This window comes from Uloborus diversus, chromosome 1 (assembly GCF_026930045.1).
Source record: "Uloborus diversus isolate 005 chromosome 1, Udiv.v.3.1, whole genome shotgun sequence".
In the NCBI taxonomy this organism is placed as follows: Eukaryota; Metazoa; Arthropoda; class Arachnida; order Araneae; family Uloboridae; genus Uloborus; species Uloborus diversus.
Window position 1 is genome coordinate 168,349,935 of NC_072731.1, and position 19,087 is coordinate 168,369,021.

General features: G+C 34.6%; 1 protein-coding gene across 1 annotated transcript in view; it reads left to right on the forward strand.

Annotated features, from left to right (window-relative positions):
- The window catches only part of LOC129233468 (transcriptional coactivator YAP1-A-like), a 171,915-nt gene that overhangs the window by 70,759 nt on the left and 82,069 nt on the right, over nt 1-19,087 (forward strand). The gene's annotated exons all lie outside the window — the stretch shown is intronic.

A 19,087-nucleotide genomic window follows, 5' to 3' on the forward strand; every position in this document is an offset into this window, starting at 1 on the left:
ACAAAACATTTAGATAGTATTATAAAACTATATCGTGAAATGTGAGCTCTCTCCTCCGAACGTCTGTTGTACTTTTTACCTGTGACTGTTACGACCCAATTATTTACTTCAATATATCTGACTATCATCAAGACAGCATAACGATAACCAGTTGATAATCTTTATTGTATATGTTACCCCCAATTGATGATTTAATTGCTTTGTTTTTCATTTCTTACTGATAACAGCATTGTGTTCGTTGCAAGATGCCCAAGTCAAATCGGGGAAATTCCGCTTTGTTTTGGCTGCAAAGCGTCGACTTCCTGTATTTCTTCTCTCCTACCACGAAACTTTGTTTTACTATTCATTGTCTTTGACATTCTGTGTCTGTCGTCCCATTGTGTCCGTCACTCTGTCAACGAGATGTCTTGTCATGCTCTCCACGTCGTAGGAATTGAGGCTTCCGCTTTGTTTATTTGTGACCCTGGGCATTTAAATCCTGTAGTGTCTTTTTGGTGAAGTCAACCATGTGGGAGTCGATCCATGTTCAGACTTTGATCATTATTCCTCTTTTGAATGCTGAATCTACTAAACGTTCGTTGTTGACACTTGATGCTTGCATAATGTATGCTCTGATCTGTCTAATCAAACCTTGGCATTTCTGTCATTGCTTTGTCCGAGGGATTATATTGCTGACATTTGCCCCAGTTCGGTTTTGGTTAAATGTTAACAACTGCGACCTACAGTGCTCTATCATGTCTGTAGTAAACAAATAGCGAAAAAGTATTTCCGTTAAAATCAGCTAATGATGTACATCGGAAAATGGTGTGTGTGTAGACAGATTCAGTTGAATTTCCCTTTAACGAAATCTATTTTTCCCGAAATTTTAAATGTGAGCTCAATGCTATTATATCCCCATTTCAAACCGGTTTTCTATTTTTCAGTTTCGAATAACGTTTTGCGTTTCTGGGCAAATTTGTGAACATATTTGTTCAATTTCAGAACAACCACGGTTGTTATTTTAGAAGAGGTAATAACAAGAAAACATGTGTCAGTGTAGGTAGCAGGGTTGCCAGATTTAAGAACAGTAAATACGGGACGTTTCTAGGAGTGAATGGGGGGGAGGATATTTTTGAGGTTGAGGGCAATTACTGGACTTGGTGTATTTTTAAGGGGTGCTTTCCGACGTAGAACGTCTCTTCATGATAAATCTGAAAAATCCAATCATAACAAAGCATTAAATCTAACAAAATGTCGCCGATCAATGTATAAAAATCGGTTTCATTGCGATTTGACGACATATTTCCAACATTAGTCAATGAGCAAAGAGGAAGCAATCATTCGACTCCTCTTAGTCTGCTGCCAAAACAAAAACCAAATTAAAACAAAATAATTTAAGTGTTTGCTGCCACAAGATTTCTTATTGCTCTTTATTTCACGTTTTTTGTTTTACTTAATTTTTTCCCCTTAAAATAATGTCTCGTTTTGTAAAATATTGCTATTAGCTAGAATATGGGACCTAAGCGTCCCGTATGGAAGTTCCCCGGGAAGCGGGACAATTTTTCAAAATACGGGACTGTCCCTTGAAATCCGGGACGTCTGGCAACCCTGGTAGGTAGGCCTAATGTAAAACTCTGTACAGTAGATCCTCGTTTTACGCGGTTTCGATTATACGCGGTTTAAGATTTGACACCTTTATTTTATTTTACGCCGATGGGTTTCGGTTTTACGCGGCTGCGACAATACAAACATATAAAATTTTCCCCTCTTTCAAAATCCAAACTCCTCAAGATTGCAGATTACGCGTTATCAGTGGCGTAGCTAGACCCGACTTTCGGGGGGGGTTACTTCTTTTATATATATATATATATATATATATATATATATATATATATATATATATATCTATATATATATATATATATATATATATATATATATATATATATATATATATATATATGTATGTATGTATAATCGCTTGGAATTTTTTCCTTTTCTTCTTTTTTTTCTTTCTTTCTCTTCTCTTTTCTTTTTCTCTTTTTTTTGAGACTAACTTTTCGGGGGGGGTTTTGTCCCCAAAACCCCCCCCTTAGCTACGCCCCTGCGCGTTATCAACTGCAATTTGGCGTGATAATAATCGAGCTTGGGCCACTGGAGAAATTTTATGCGATTGGTTCCAGAACTCTTTCTAGAAATAAAGTTATTAAACTCACACAGTTCAGGACTCGCTGGAAGAAGAGCTGTTAGGAGTGACAAAGGAGGCCAAGATACCCACGACGGTGACGCACAACCAAAAACGTTCACATTGGAAATTTTGAGCCATTCCTATACAATAGAAATGATCTTTCTGATTTGTTAGTAGAGGAAGATTCTATTATGGAAATGACGCAAGTGATCATGGATGCGTTAATGCTCTGCAAAGAATTACAGAGAAAAATTCTCAATGTCTGCCAAAAGACTATCATAGCCAGCTCCTCTTTATAAACAGAACACGAAATTAATTTATATTTTCTTTATGCATGTTGTGCCTAAAAATCGATATACTTATTATACAATTAGTCATCACTAGAATGAAGTATTTTGTTATCTACGGAATCAAACCCCTCTTTGAACACTAATATTAGGTCTCAATTTACGCGGTTTCGATTTACGCGGCATTTCCGTGAAATGTAACCCCGCGTAAAACGAGGGTCTACTGTATGTGAAGTGATAGGACTTAATGAAGTGATGGTTTCCTCTTTTTGTTTTTAGTTAAATGAAAATGGTATAAAAATTTAATGCGGTTTGGAAACAAAAAATGGTAAACAAGAAGTTCCGTCTAGAACTAAACGAGCCTACTTTCCCGTATACCCATACTACTTTCTAGTACCTGATCAATATTCTCAAAAAACGAAGAAATAAAATAGCAGCACATTTAAACAAAGCAGCTAATGCACTTTTTCATATTAAAAAATTTTTTTTAACAGCTTTCAAAACGAAAGAATAATAATTAAAATTAATAAACTCATTAAAATAAATACATCAAAAAAAAAAAAAAAATCTTTTTCCCCTGCTGCCAAAAATAATTTTTTAAATGAATTAATGCACTTACCAAAATAAATAAAAACAATAAAATGTCAACTTAAAGAAATATTTTTCATTGTCAAAAAAAAAAAAAAAAAAAAAATATCGTCCGCGTATATTTTTATGTAGAAAAAACACATAAATGGCTTCGAGTTTATTCGCCGAAAACTGAATACCTAAATTAAAACTTTAGCGTGAAAAAAAAAACAAGTCATATCAACAATAATTATTTCACAGTTAAAACCATAGCTGTGGAGTCAGAGTCGGAGTCAATCTCATTTTGGGATAAAGGAGTCGGAGTCGAATATCTAAGAATCGGAGTCAGTTATTTGTCCTCCGTGTATAAATTTTTGCCAAAGCTACGAAATAAGAGTCAAAATCGGGGAGTCGGAGTCAGGTGCCCCTAAATTGCCGGAGTCTGGAGTTTGGCGTCAAGAGCTATTTCCAACAAAATTTGTTTGAAGTAAATCCACCTTCAAGTACGGAATCTACATTGACTTTCAGTTTCCCCGGAGGCGCTAATGTTAAGGGATTTGAACTGTTCAATTGAACGGAAAATTGTTCAAATCAAAAAGATATTTTATATACAAGTTTTTCATCAAAAGCTTTTTCCTACAAAGTTTGTTTGAAGCAAATTCGCCTCACAATTCGAAATTGCCTTGAATTTCCCCGTAGGCGCTAATGTTAAGTTTTTTTTTGAACTGTTCAGAATTGAACAAAAAATAGTTCAAATCAAAAAATTAAACATAGGAATGAGGTGTCCTCGCCGAGATCTTTCGAAAAAAAAAAAAAAAAAGTTCGAATCGGATTATTCACTCAGAAGTTATTGGAGGGGGGGGGGGGGGGGGGGCAGACCGACAGACATTTTTCCCCATTTCAATACCCTACTTTCCAATTTTTAATTTTTCGATATTTTTTTTTTTTTCCCGCGATATTTTTAAGATGCATTAAGCCTTCTTTCATGCTTTTTTCTTCTTTTTCTGACTTTTACTGGGAAAGTAGGCTAAAAAGTAAAGTTCGAAGAATTAAGGAATAATCCTTTTTTTAATTACTTTTTTACACTTTAAAATATCGCAGCTTCTTTTAATATGACCCATCCTTACCAGTTTAGTTATGCTATTTACTGCTTCTCCTTCTGTATGAGTTTTGATATGAATCTCCAGTTTTCAACTCTTTTATTTAATTTTTAATGCAATAAATAGAGACGTAGGTGTTCTATGGGAAGTTATTCTTAAACATAGTGTTCAAATTTTAATATTACGATTTTAATTAATATAGCCTTGTCTAGTAGTTAGGGAAGTCTGACTGCGACAGGAAGATCCGGGTTCGAATCCCGGCTCGGGCATGGACGTACTTACTCTCTCCTGTCCTTGTCCTTTGTGTGAATGTGCTGTTATGCTGTGAATGGTTGCCTACCGTATAAACGTGTCCTTATGGCACGTGTGTGCTGTAGAAGTCGAACTTCACACCAAATTACGATACAGTTGGAAAAGTGTAGCTGCACACCCCAAATTGCCATCCTAGCTGGCACTAGAGATGAGTTCGGACTAATTTTTGAGAGCCCGGCCCCGCCCGAGCCCGAAAATGTGTAACCGAGCCCGCCTGAGCCCGAGTGGTATTGTCCCGTACCAAAATCCAAGCCCGCCCGAGCCCGAAGGAAACTTTATTGTATCAAAAACTGAGCCTTCTACAGTCGGACGTGATCTCTCCGTTAATGAAAAATGTTACGTCAAATGTTCTTCATTAACAGAAGTTTCTAAATTTTCTTAAAATGCTCCACTTCAAATGCATTACTGTATGACATTTTGCAATAGTAATCGCAAAAAAAAAAAAAAAAAAAAAAAACACTATAAATAAGCGTTAATTAATTAATTTTTTGGGGGGAAGGGGGGGGGGAATTTGACCTTGATTGAACTGATTTAAATGTTCCTTTCATTTTCTCACAGTAGGAAAATGTTTATTTGCTTTAAATTTGTATGGAAATTGGCAATTGAATATCTGTGCTTGAGCACGAGCCCGCCCGAGCCCGAAACCTATTTTCGGTTCTAAAGCCCGAGCCCGCTTCGGGCCCGGGCTCGGGCTGTCGGGCCCGCGCTGACCCCGTCTCATCTCTAGCTGGCACACAACAACAACAACACAAAGAATTCCTTTTTATCTTTACAAAAGTGTCTATTAAGTTCAAATGTTTTTTCACTATTTTTTCGCTTATTTTTTCGCACCTGCATCGGCCATTCGATTCATATGACGCATTGTGCTCTGTACTTCGATTTATGTAGGAGCTTTTTTTTTTTACCCTATATGCTTCTAAACGTAGTATCTTGGGCAAAAAAAAATAAATTCTTGATCAGAAATAATGGTCTGTCAAACGGCTTTATGAGCTGCTTCTCCGCATTGAAAGCTCTAATAATCCTGAACACGATAAAGAAATTTCTTTCCGAAACCGCAAAGAAGCTCTGACATCCGGGTCGGCAAGGGGTCTTTTCATCCTCTCTTTAGTTGTGCAGGTGCGTCTCATTGGCATTTTTCTGCTCTCGTTATGAAGCCAAGTCATTTCTTTTCTTTTCTTTTTTTCAATTAGGCAATGATTTCCGGTTCTGTGCCTAATTCTCACTTTTCTTCCCTAAACTTCCACTTTGATTATTATTAAATGTTTTTCTTATTTATATTTCTCTTTTTTTTATGCTTGTGACGACCTCTGATTGTCAAAATTCCCCATACAACAGATCCTAGTAATTAGCAGTTAGAGGATAGATAGTCTTTGAAATGACAGATTGAAAAGTTGAACTTTGTTAAACTGTTATGAAACACATGAAAGATAAGTTGATTTTGTATTCTTTCAAACATCGAGAAATTTCTCTCAAAATTTGATTTGGGGTGACTTAAAATTTAGGAATGCCAAACCATATGATTCTAATTGCGTAATGAAGATGTTCAAAGACAGATTTTTAAAAGATGAGTTCTATTCCTAAATCCGAAAACCCAGGAAAAAATTTTTCAGTATGCTTTCTGAAATCGAAAAATTTCCTTTAATACGAAAATACTGATTTCCTGCGGCTCTATGTTCAAAAACTGCTCATTTGCGATATGGTAATTCCCAGGGCGTCGAGTGCCAAGGTAGTCCCCTTGTCAGTTTGGTCACTGGGCCCTCCTGCCCCCATTACACTTATCAAATTTATACTGCTCCGATTCCGAGCCGGTACCATTCAAATGGGGCGGGCCCCTAGTTTCCGACAAGGCTGACATGACCTCTCGTCGGTTCTGGTAATTCCGCCGCTGACTTAGGGTTCTAACTTTGCACTCGTTCTACTCGGAAGTTTAAAAAATCCACCGACATCCCTTTGTGTTTCGAATCTAAAAAAAAAAGCATCATTTTTTTTTTAGTCGTTTGTTTATCTTTGTGGTATTTATTCACTGAAACTTTTCTCTAGAGAGGGTAGGATAAAACAGGACCCTTCCCCACACTACCACAGAAAAAACCAACTTTTACGTGTTTTGACAGTTTTGCATTGCCAAGCGACGCTTAGGTACTACCTTCGGAAAAAGAAGCTCATAAATTACGTCGTGCGTTTGGCGTGTTGCCACCCAACAGAGGCAAATTGCCTACGATCTTTTAATTACGAAGCCAAGGCTTTGCTTCCAGTAGGACAAAATATTTATGAATGATGGTACGAGCCAACTCCGAAGTTGTGGAGTAAAGAAAGTAAATATATTTTTGTCAGTGATTTCTTTTTCAATTTTGACTTAAAAACATCTCCTGATGCACCCCGCAGAAATCATGGGCATTTTTCGTGATAATTTTAGAACCCGACAGCCGTTCTTGCAGTGATAACGACCTGTTCTAAAATGTGTTTTCATCCTTCTACTCACATTGTAAAGAAGTTCATTAATGTGATTTTAATTCCTCTTGGAAGAAAGATTCACGACAGACAACGGGAAATGGTTGCTTTTTAAAGAAAGCAAATTGCGAATGGATTGTAGTCTGACTAACAGATACATTAAAAACAAGCAATGGATTGTAGCCTGACTAACAGATACATAAAAAACAATGGAGAAAAAAACAATGTCATTTTATTGTTTATTAGCTATTTCCGGTGTCTAGTTGGTGCATCATTTTTTATACTTAACTTTTATTTCTTACCTTTCATCAAACAATCTACCAGGCGAACGCAAATTTTTGGTCGCGCGGAAATTCTCAATTTGCTGAATGGAACTACAAATTTTGCTGAATGTAACTACAAATTTGCCGGATGATGATAATTTTGCCGAATCGTCAGACAAAACTTGTGGCGTAAGGAAATTTTTAAGAAGTCACAATGACCTTCCATCGGAGCGCCCCTTCAAGCAACTGATATTTCCGGTGTCTAGTTGGTTCATCATTTTTTATACCTAATTTTTAAAGCTTTTTTCTAACCTTTCATCAAACAAGCATACATACAAACTCATGACCAGGATAAATGAACAGGCATTTGTCATTTTAATTTTATTAATCCTTCAATCATTCGTCTACCTTCTGTATACCAAGATTTGATCCACACCAGGATCTGATCTTATGCTTTTCAATGGCCATTGGGGTTGATACGTTTTTTTCCAATAAATTTCAACAGTTAAAACCTTTGCAAAATATACGTTATGTTTCTCAATAGTGTTCGATTTCTGTATTTTCAGTCTTAGCAGTGTAATGATCATCAATTTCATCAGTTAATTTTTGTACTAATTTAATCTAGTGAGAAAGAATTGTTATTGTGTAATTATTTTTTAAAATGAAACTTGGTTTTTTAGCTTGTATTGTTTATTGTACTAGAAATAATTTCTTACCAATTTTGTATATTCTTTTACAGGTAAGTTCTTAACTTTTGAAAATCACAATGTGTTTGAAAAGTCCACGGTAAGGTGTTTCTGTATCAAAAATTTGTGCTTATTTTTTATTGCAAAATTATGAAAATCTCAGAAAAGAGCGGCGCAGATTGTTCATTTCTTAAAGGAATGTGCTTTAAGAAATTAGCGATAAAACAGTCTCATGGATGTTGATGAATTTTTTAGTTTTATGTGGTTCTAACTTTTTTGCTATCTTTTAATTTTTTAAAAAAATTGTTTAGATTAGTTGTTTAAATTCTTCTGTAACTGCTTCCGGCATTTGAATTCCTATAAAACCAAAATTTCAATTACAAAACATTCCTAAGGGTCTAAAGCTGAAGTTTTATGATTGAAAATGAGTGTTAAATATTGTTCTAATTGTTGGAGACTATTTTAACAAGAATCCGATCAAGTTTATCTACTACCGTCTGTACTGTTGATATAGTCATAAAAGTAGTTTGCTAATTAATTAACTTATATCCATTTCTCAGTTTTTAAGCTTTTTTTTTCTCTTAAATGTAATGTATTTTATCACATAAATACATCGATTTCTTTCTTTTTTTTTTTTTTGCTAAAATTATAAATTTGGATTGTACATGCAGATTTTGCTGTATCTGCAGGACAGACAAACTTTTCACAAGAGACTGATAAAAAATTTAGAGATTTGAACTGTATATAGGTAGTCTTGCCAGATTACTGAAATGTTTAACCGGGACACCGAAATGCCACATCCCCTCCTCCAGCATTGAGGGTATTGAAAAGAGTTACATCCGTGGCTGGTTTTTAGAGTGTTTTAGAGGGTAGTTCATTCTCAGTGATATGGATAAATGGTCATTAATTATGAACCAAAACCAGGGGTAATAATGACAAGCAGATAAATTGAAAAATTTTATTTTTTGCGTGTTAATATTCATAAGCTCCTTCGGTAAGAAAAACTGAATGAGGAATGAAAATGTGACAAAAATATTTACATTTAATTTTCATTGGCTGAGACTTATTTTTCGAAAGTCTTTTTTGGTTTTAATCTGGATGTAAAAATCTTCCCAAGCTAATCTAATTTTTCAAGTCAATGTTAAAAATGACAAAGTAATTATCCTAAGTTATCTTTCACGGTTAACTATTTTAGACTTTTTTGGTCATCTGTAATCAAATTTGTCTTTTGCCGAGACGTGAAATAAACCGCGCGGGACACCGGGATTTTTTCTGAAAACCGGGACGTCCGACAAGTGTATGGATAACTGAAAGATTAATAATATCATTCAATTATAAAGAACATGCAAAACAAATGACCCTGTTTAATTGTTGTTTACTTCATTTGTCTACGCAAGTTTTCCAACTTAATATACTTTTTTATTGGTTCATTATGCAAAAGAAATTGAATATCATGCAATTTTACGAGTTTCTTATTTCCCTCGAAAATTTCTTTTATTTAATTGAACGAAAAGTAGTCATTTAAACTTTTGGGCTTTGATTTTCTCTTTCACAGTAAAGTATACAAAAAATAATTATGAAAAAGCAAAAGAAAAGAAAAAAAGAACTTTGAGAGAAAGAAGACAATGCCCTGACAATTTCGCACAATCTGAGAGTATGAACCCTTCCAAAACCACAACCAATGAATTGTTTACCGAATCGTGAGACTAAACGAAAAACAAAAGAAGGCTGCCTGAAAAACAAAAACCCATCCTTAATGGCAAGGTAGGAGAAAAGCAAAATGCAATAACCATCCAGAACTCACCGAGTGTGGAAAGTGCGATTCCAATGGAGAAAGACGAGCTTTCATTGAATTTGAAAAGGAGGAGGGTTGAGTTGTAGCTTGGCATGAATAAAGACTTGTATTTTTCGGTAGCAGGCCGAGGTCTCTGCACTCTTGGAGCTTGTCTTATCAAGGACATCACCGGCAGGAGGGGGGGGGGGATGTAAATACAAAGAGGGCGTGTTGCGATGAAGCTTGACTTTTTTACTCTTGGGCAATCACTGAGATGTGGAGGAGTTCAGGATGTTTAAACTGAGTTGGACTATGAAATTTAATTTCGTACTCGTAGTTCATCCTCAAAGTCTTAACAATGCTTTCACTTGGAGCAAGCTGAGCCACTAGGTGGACTAAACATTAACCAAACGTTTACACAATAAATATAATTGAGGAATGACTTGAAGAGTCACAAAATGGAAGAAAGAATAAAAGTCACTCATAAGTTAAATGTCTTTCATCTAAATTATTAATAGCTTTGTAATTCATGTGAGTAATCTTTTGCAGTCTTTGTTGTAAGATGTGAAACATTTCAAAAACAGAAATATATTCAAGAAAGAGAAGTATCCAAGACTTCCATTCTCGACTTATATAGCACATATTTATGTATGGAATCGATGATATAAAATATACTGTAGTTAAGCAGGTTAATGAGGTTCCACTTGTAGATTGGCAATTTGTATCTTAAACTGCACCACATGAAGTTCTCTTTGTTTAGTCGAAGAAGTTGATTATAGCGTGCGTGGAGTGTACAAATTAAAGCTGTATCTCGACGTCACCTCACCAACTCTGTGGCTTTTTGAGAACTGACCGTTTATTTTCTTTTTTTGAAAATTATCGAATTTGAAACCGATGCATGCTGCCTTAAGTTTTTCTAGGCAGGATACTAAGTGGGGGTGTAGTTTATCCAACAGTTATTTTTGTGGGTCAATTATGGTTTTGTAGATATTCACTCATAACAAGACATAAAACAACGAAGATAACATTTTTGAATGTCCTTGGTCCTCAAAACCATGAGTGACCTATTAAATTATTTATGCTAATATATACCCAGGGTGAAAACATCCATGTGCTTTAAAAAAATGTCAATCTTTCGGAGCAAAACGATCATTATAACTATAACCGTATGATTCCAACCTCAAACTTGAACTTCTAATCAGGGCAAACAAGTCAAATTCAAGAAGAAAGAAATTTATTTTTTTCTTATCCTAATACTACTAACATATCCTGAATGTTCTATGAAAAATAGGAGGCGTTAACTATTGCACCGTTATTTACTTTGTCCTGTTGAATAAAAAAGAAAAGTTTCAGTCCTGCAGAACTCTACGTCATCTGAGATATTGCGAGTGAGAATTTTTCTCACCACCTCCTCCCCCCCCCCAAAAAAAAAAAAATCTTAATATGTCATTTAAGATTTATTCTGAACACAAAGTGGAATTTTTTTTTTAAAAAAAAGGTAATATTTAATGAGAAACAACAACAAGAAGAACAAGAAGTTTTCCTTGGTGTAAGTATTTTGTGGGAGCATTAAACCTATTGCTGAAATTAAAGTTGTCTGTTTTAACGTAACCTAGCATGACACCATGAATTGTGGCATACAAACATTCGTTTCTCAGATACAGTCAGAGTCGTCCTTATTTATTGATTTTCTTTCTTGTAAATAGTAGGCCACTTATCCTCAAAGTTGACCACATTTTTTACGGTTTGCTTTTGCTACTAACAGTGATCGTGTCTTCATATTCTTGAAAATAATACTTTTAATCATGTTCCTTTTAATAGCTCAAAAATCTTCAACGTTCGTTCCAAATCGTGAATTTTTCCTTGATTGTTCCTTATAATCAGTCGTACCATCCTGGAACAATATTTATCAATTTGTTGAATAAGTGCGATTTGTATTGATTATAATTAGCCGAGAGAGGAAAAGAAAATCTGTCCCTTTCACATTGTTTATTTTGATTCTCATGAACAAGGTTTAATCAAGGGGGAAAGTTCTCTGTCAACCTCGACACGACCTTCCGGTCTTTTTCGCGCTTAACATTGACACGCCCCAGTTCCTAACCTAAAACTTGTGATATGATTGATACTCGGTGAAACCTTGGATGAATTTGCATCGCATTTGGGATTTCGTTTATCACGTTAGTGGCTTTGAGATGTCAGACTCAACACTATTTCGTTTCAGTGTTTGTAATTTCCGCGAAAATTATCTTGCTATTTTAGCCAATTTGTGTGTGCATTAGCTAAGTTATTTTCAGCCTCACATCTAATGATTTATGCTGGTTTTAAATAATCTGACGTTCAATTGAATTAAGAGATTGATCGAATTAATTTCTTCCAGGTGTTGAGCTACGGTGTCACGTGCTCGTGTGACGCAGTTAACTGAGTTTGTGATTGAAGAATCAGCCGGCAATCAGTACATTCGTTTAATCATGATAAAATATTGAACTTCAAAAGGAAGCAGAAATGCAATTAATCTGTATTTGATTTCCTTTGATTTTCCCTTGATTTCCTTTCATTACTTCTTTTTTTCTCTTCCATTCTTTCCACTGAAGGATAAAAAAATCTTAAAATTAGATGCATGCGTTAGGTTTTTTTTTTAAATCTATGAATATATACTTTCCACGATCGCCAATTGGGACCCACAACAAGAAAAACACTGTTCAGTCAGAACCGACCAGAGGCCATGTCAGAATATAAGGGAAACTAGGGGATCGACTCGGAATCAGAGTGAAAAAATTTGATAAGTTTTGTGGGGAGAAGGCAATACCCCCCCCCCCCCCGACTCTAGGCGGACCTGCTAACCGTAGGCAAAACCCTTTACATTGATCATAGTGTCATTATGCGCTAATTTTGACCACTAATGAAGATGCTACGACGAGCCATCGTTAAGCACTTAAAATATGCTATCTCTCAAGAGGACATGCCAAACTGTGTTGATAACTGTTGGGAAATTAGTAATTTTAATTAAAGATCACTTCTTGCGATTAACAATAGGGGCGGGGCATTCTCAAAAGTATGAATATACATTAATGCTGTGTTATAAACAAGGCTGCGGAGTCGGAAGGAAAATTGCCGACTCCGACTCCTGGATTTTGAAACGCCCGACTCCGACTCCGGATTTATTTAATTTTTTTAATTGTATTTTTTCAACTCCCTCTCTCCCTTCAGGGGAAGGGGGGGGGGAACCTCTAAACAGAGATTTAAATATTAATTCCTTTTTATGAAAATTTCGCATTTTGTTTTTTATTGTAAACCTAAGACGCATACAACGTTAGAAATTCAATTTAAAAATCAAATTTTCCAATAGTTACGAGTTAAAAAGTGAGATGACTTAAAAACCCTTTTAAAAAATTTGAAAAGGATTATCTGTAATTTGCCCCCCTTTAATGTTTAACAAATTGACATTGATCAAATCGTGTGCTTTCAATTTTTGAAAGCTGTAACTTGAGAGAAAAAAAGCTGTTTTTTCTAAATCTAAGTTCTTGAGAGGGGGTGGTTGCCCCGGGTGACACCCATCTGGTAGGTGACACCAAAAGTTAATTTCAGAGTTTATAAAAAGATATAAATATTTTAATTCTGAAAATTTTCGCGAATATATTTTAAATTATATTTCATCAATAAAATTTCAGCTAAAATAGGGCACATATACGTCAGGAGCTAATTTTACACAAAATGCGGGGGTATACAAATTTATACGAATAGCTTTTACTATACCTATATTTCTTTTTCGCTAAATTTTTAATTTAAATTTTATTAGCTGCTTTAAAATTAACCTTAATATGAAGATTTTAAGATTAACTGCAATTGTTGAGTTTTGTAATCAAGAAATTATTTACACTTATTTTGTTCCATACTTTTTAGTGAAAACCAAGCTTATAGAAATAGTCTTAATAAAGAAAAAAAAAACATGAGATTATTTTATCGGATCTTTTGGATTCGTGCTTTCGCGCCATAACTTTTTTGAATTTGCCGATTACCCTTAAACGTTTCAACCTTAGCTACGGGCCTCGACTTACTAATTTGTTACATTTCGTTTACTATTTTATAACTGAGATCGAACAAAACACTATATTTCTATTTTTATTTGAAAGTGATTAATTGAAAATGTTAGGCAACAAAATCGTTTGCTGACAATTGCTATTAGTTAAGTTCAAAAGCAAGCAAACTAGGGGACGGCTACAGAAAGTTCGGTAAACACTCAAGCTAGCTGATTGCCATAACGGCTGTTATTTTCTCATTAGTATCTTTTTATACATGTAATCGAACCAATTGGTAGTCAGTTTTTAAAAAATGCAAGGAGAATCAGTGAAAAGGAAAGAAAATAAGAAGCCTGGAGTCGGAGTCGGCATGTTTTTGAACAACTCCGACTCCGACTCCTTTACCCCAAAATCTATCCGACTCCGACTCCACAGCCCTGGTTATAAACATACATAATTTCATTTGTAATCTTAATTATATCTGTGAATGTTACTTGAGTAAATAGAAATAATACGAGAAGCTTATGTATTGAAGATCTGCGGTGCGATTCGTACGCAACATGCGGTGTTTCCAAGATTTTTTTTTTTCCAGTGGGAAATGTTTTTCGAACATGAGGCTTGTAGTGAGTCTGATACTCTTGTTTTACAATGAAAAATCAAATGAAAGAATAATAAAGCAAACCACTGGGAGGGGGGAGGGGGTTGTTTTAAATGATGTTTTAAACATTTTGAGGTAGAATACCTCCCCCCCCCCCTACATCCTCCAAGTGTCACTTCTTGCTACAAATGTTCATGCTTTTGGACTTTTCACTCCCTAGCGCCCAGGAGCGGACACAGGATTTCATTTCAGGGGGGGGGGGGGGTCATGGCCAGGGTTGATAGTAGACTCAAGTAACATTTTCTGAAGACACTTTGAAATTTTCGAAAACGATGAGGAAGCTCCTCCCTGCCTTATATGTCATACGTACATAACATATAATGAGAAGGAACATCATGCATCATTAAAAAAATTGAGAAAAAAACAATCTCATTGTCGAAATTTGCCAAATCGTCAGCAAAATTTGTCGAAGAAGGACATACTTCTTTGGAATTCAAAGTGACCTCTCGTGTGTTAGGGTACTCTAGATAAATTTTATGAAAGCAACTGGATAAATTTTCTTTTTCTAACTGTGTTTAACAACAGAATCCTCAATGGTCTGCGAAAAAGTACATATATACAGCGAATGGGGTTCCAAAAGCAAGAGAAAACATATAATGATTTTTAAAACCTTAAAATCGGTTATCAAATTCGAGCTTCATATCAGAGATCAAAGAAGTCTATTTGGCAACTGCTTCCTGTGTGACATCTACGTTGCTGTTACAAGAAGAAAGTGCACCAAGTTTGTTTTCTGAAGATTCTTATTTTTACTAAGTAAAGCACTTTATCAGGTTGGCGAAAATTAGGCTGCATCGTTAGCAACTTAAGTGCTTTTCTTGGCATATTTTTAGGTTCACTAGGAAAAGGGAAGAAAAGATGATGCCTATTTTAAAAAAAAGGATTGGCTTGATACTTTATTGAGCAAGCTCCGCGAGCCACCAATATGATTATTTTGACATTGTGACTAATAGTAGTTTTTGATTGATGACATGGAACAAAACAAGGGGCTACATGGATTTGCTTCGCGCGCCGCATGTGGCCTTCAAGCCGTAGGTTGGGTAACTCTGGTTTAGATTTTAGAAGTTTGTCTCCGATCTCAAAAGCGTGCCGTAGCGTTTGGAGAGGACATCCTTCTCAGCCTGCGAGGTTTGTTGAAAACTGGCTGTCTGCCTTCGTGCTGTTAACCAAACTTAAAGCAATTAGAAGAGGACATTATTTGCCTAAATATCCCATTTGAGCCTTTGAGGAGTACATTGCCGTCGAATCGTTTAAAAACGGGTTGAGTGAACTTACCTGCAAGACGACCTCTTCAGCTAACGGAAGCTCGTTTCTCGTCGCGGGATGGCTAATGTTAATAGATTTGAGTTGGTTTGTTTTCAGGCGACCTGCTTGTCAAACTACAGTTTTTTCAGTTATTTATTTTTTGAGTTTCAGTTATGCCTGCAATCTTTTTCATTGCTCTGTCGGAATTTCCAAATACTTTGAAATATTTTCTGTTTTCGGTGTTTTGACGAAAAGGCCTCGGTGCAAGAAGTTTACAGGCCCACTTTTTGCTGCTTTTATATGTTGCATTGAAGTACTATATATATAACAACGAGGCATCTCCAACCCAACGAATTCGGCTCGCCGATTATATCAGTCGATATACAGTCGAATCCCGACGCGAGAGATGCGTTCCAAGACCCCTCGCGTAAATCGAAATTTCGCGTTGTGGAAAAGGGAATGTGTGAGTTTTTTTATAAACATATCTAATTACTTTAGACACTTCTTAACACCACCTCAAACTATTTTAAACCATTCTTTAACAATACATTACCGTTTCTTACATAAAGAACTGAATTTTCATTTGTATTTCTAAAAAAACCGTTTTAATCGACATAAAATACTGTTTCGATGCACAAAATCAGTGATCAACGGGAAAAAGAGACATAAAATAAGCCAGTACTGTACGTACAGTATGTTGTAATAATAAAATGATGTACTATAATAATAATATACTGTAGATCCAGTAATATATATTTGTAATTTAAAAAAATTAAGGTGTTGATGATTTATGTTGCTTGATCAAATCGTTATTCTATTATATTTTCAAATACAGTTGCTCCGCTAGTTCTTTTATAACGTTTCCATCTATATGACAACACTCCTCTTCCTGATTTCTTTTATTCCCAATACAAGAACAGCTTCCATTTTCATAAATTTTGCGTTCTGCTTAGACATTACTCAGCGAACTTTTACGGATTTCCTTTTCTTGACTTTTAATTGTACATATAGAAGATTCATTCATACGTAATTGTCGTGCTGCCTTCGACGCATTTTTTAGTTGTTCAAGCATATCGAGAGAACCATTAGCTTTTCTTTAACTGTCTGAAACTTTCTCTCTTTCTTTCTGTCTTCAAAAACTTTAGATGGAAAAGTGCTCTTAAGTGTCATTATATTTTATCAAATTTCACAATTAGAATGAAAAAAAAAGGTAAATGCGGAGTAGCTATTTGTATACACAAACAAAGCTATGTTCAGACTAGTACGATATGGGAACTTAAGCTGCCAGTGATGCTAAAGGGATGAAGGTCCATTCACAAAAAAAATTTTTAGTAGCCTATAACAAAGCCGATACTTTCATACCGCGATTCCCTTCTGAAAATTTTTGTGTTGCGGGCGAGGAATTTGCGTTAGGTGACTTTAAAAATATTTGGTGGTGAAAAAATCGCGTTGTAGCCATTTCGCGTAAGTTGAATTGCGTTGTAGCGGGACTCGACTGTATATCATGATATATATCCGATATTTATTTTGAAAATATCATGATACATTCAGTAAGCTACCAGTTTGTTTGGAACTCTTGGCTTCCTTCAGAGGTTTTCCACCTACAGCTAAGCCACTTCCTAAGCCGGGCTGATGAGTGCTAATAAGCACAAACTGCAGTTCTCGGCTGGAATTGACTGAGCTGGCGGTGTATTTCAGGTATATCAAGATATTTTGATATTTTCGATATTTAATTTTCCAGCTACGATATTTACAATATAAAAATTATATTAATTATAGTAATATTTTTTATTTATTATTAAAAAAAACCAAAAAGTTATGTATTATATTTTTATGATGTATTAATACATCATTATTAATGTAACAAAACAATATAATATTCTTTTTTTTATTTTATATTCATAAAATTATTAGCAATGTAACAATTTTAATTCATATTAAAAGTACCTAATTAAATATTAAACATTGAATGGAAAAAAAGAAAATGTCTTATGACTGTGCTCCTGACTATTGCATATTGTTTATTTCTGAATCATATAACTGTGTTAAAGTAGCTAACAGAAGACAAATGAGTAGAACAGCTAATGCTAAAGTAACTCTATTAAAATTGACAAAAATGTAAAATGAAATATTAGATATGAATAATGAAAGAAATCTTAATTTTAAGTCTACAACAGTTACAGTGATTTGAGGATGCATTTACTATTTTGAAGACATTAGTTTGTGCTGATTGAAAATATCGGATATATATCAAAATATCCGATATGTATTTTTATACCTAGGCCAACGTTGAAAAAAAAAAAAAAAAAAAGCATACCCGATTAAAAATTTAAAAATTTCAAATATCTTAACAAATCTTTTCTACTCATCTTCATGTAACTTCCGTCCGTAAATGAAGCTAGAAAATATTTTTCCACCAGCAAACAAAAATCGAACATTAACTTATCACCCACAGCTGATGCCCTTATTAGGCAACTTATTTAGTGCTTATCAAGGTGGATATCAATGGGGCAGTATGCCTAAAAATTTGGCCTGAACTTAAATTCATGATTAGGGTTTGCAGTAATTAATGAGAAGCACGTTCTTGCTTGAGTTTGCCCGCAGTTTCAAGTGTTTAAAACGAATTTATGTCACGCAAGTGTAAAAAACAATAGCTCTCAATAACTTGTGGGTGCTTCAAAAATGAACTTATGTGTAAATACTGTAATGAAAAATGCAATGTATCTGTGTAAATAACTTGTAAATTCAAACGCTTTAAATTACCTTCTGTATAATCATTGTACGTATTACTTAATCAGATTTGTTGTACTTTTAGTTGTAGTTTTTGTAATAGTGAGTTATATTTCAATAAATAACAATTTTATTAAAATAACAATATTGTTAGCTTTATTAGCATAGCACTAAACTTCTTATTACAGTAATTTATAATTTATTCCTCTTACATTATTTAAAACATAGAACAAACGCTTCAAATCGTCTAATGAGAAAGAACTTAAAATTTGTTTTAAAGCTTTTATTAATAAATTTTGGATTTATATGAAAAAAATATCCGTGCCCCCGCTACTCCTCCCCTCATTTTGCTAGTTCAAATATGACTTTTAAAACTGCAGAATGTGAGTGAAACTTCCAAAAAATCGCGAAAAAAGTGTTTGAAGTCCCCCCCCCCCCTTTTTTTTTTTGCCAATAATGAAAATTGATTTCGTTTTAACTATTTAAGGTATTTTATTCATTCTTAATTAACAATTCAAATGTTTGTTTCAAGTTTTGAAAGCTTTAATTGTGATTTTTTATTTCTAGTTTTATTCTTAGTTTTGTAATTAGTTTTTATTAGTAAATTTTAAAAGATATGTTCGGATTTTCTAATGTTTTTAATGCTTAATACACGATAGTATTAGAAAAAATTCAATAGTAAATGTCGTGTTTTCGTTTACTTTAGCCACTTCCGTAATAGATGCAGATATATTTTTTCGAATTAGTTTATTGCAATATAATCGCGGGGAAAGTTGAATATAGAGTTTAAGGAAATGTACTTTTGTGTTTCGTTCTTCCTCCCCGCTCCCCCTCAAA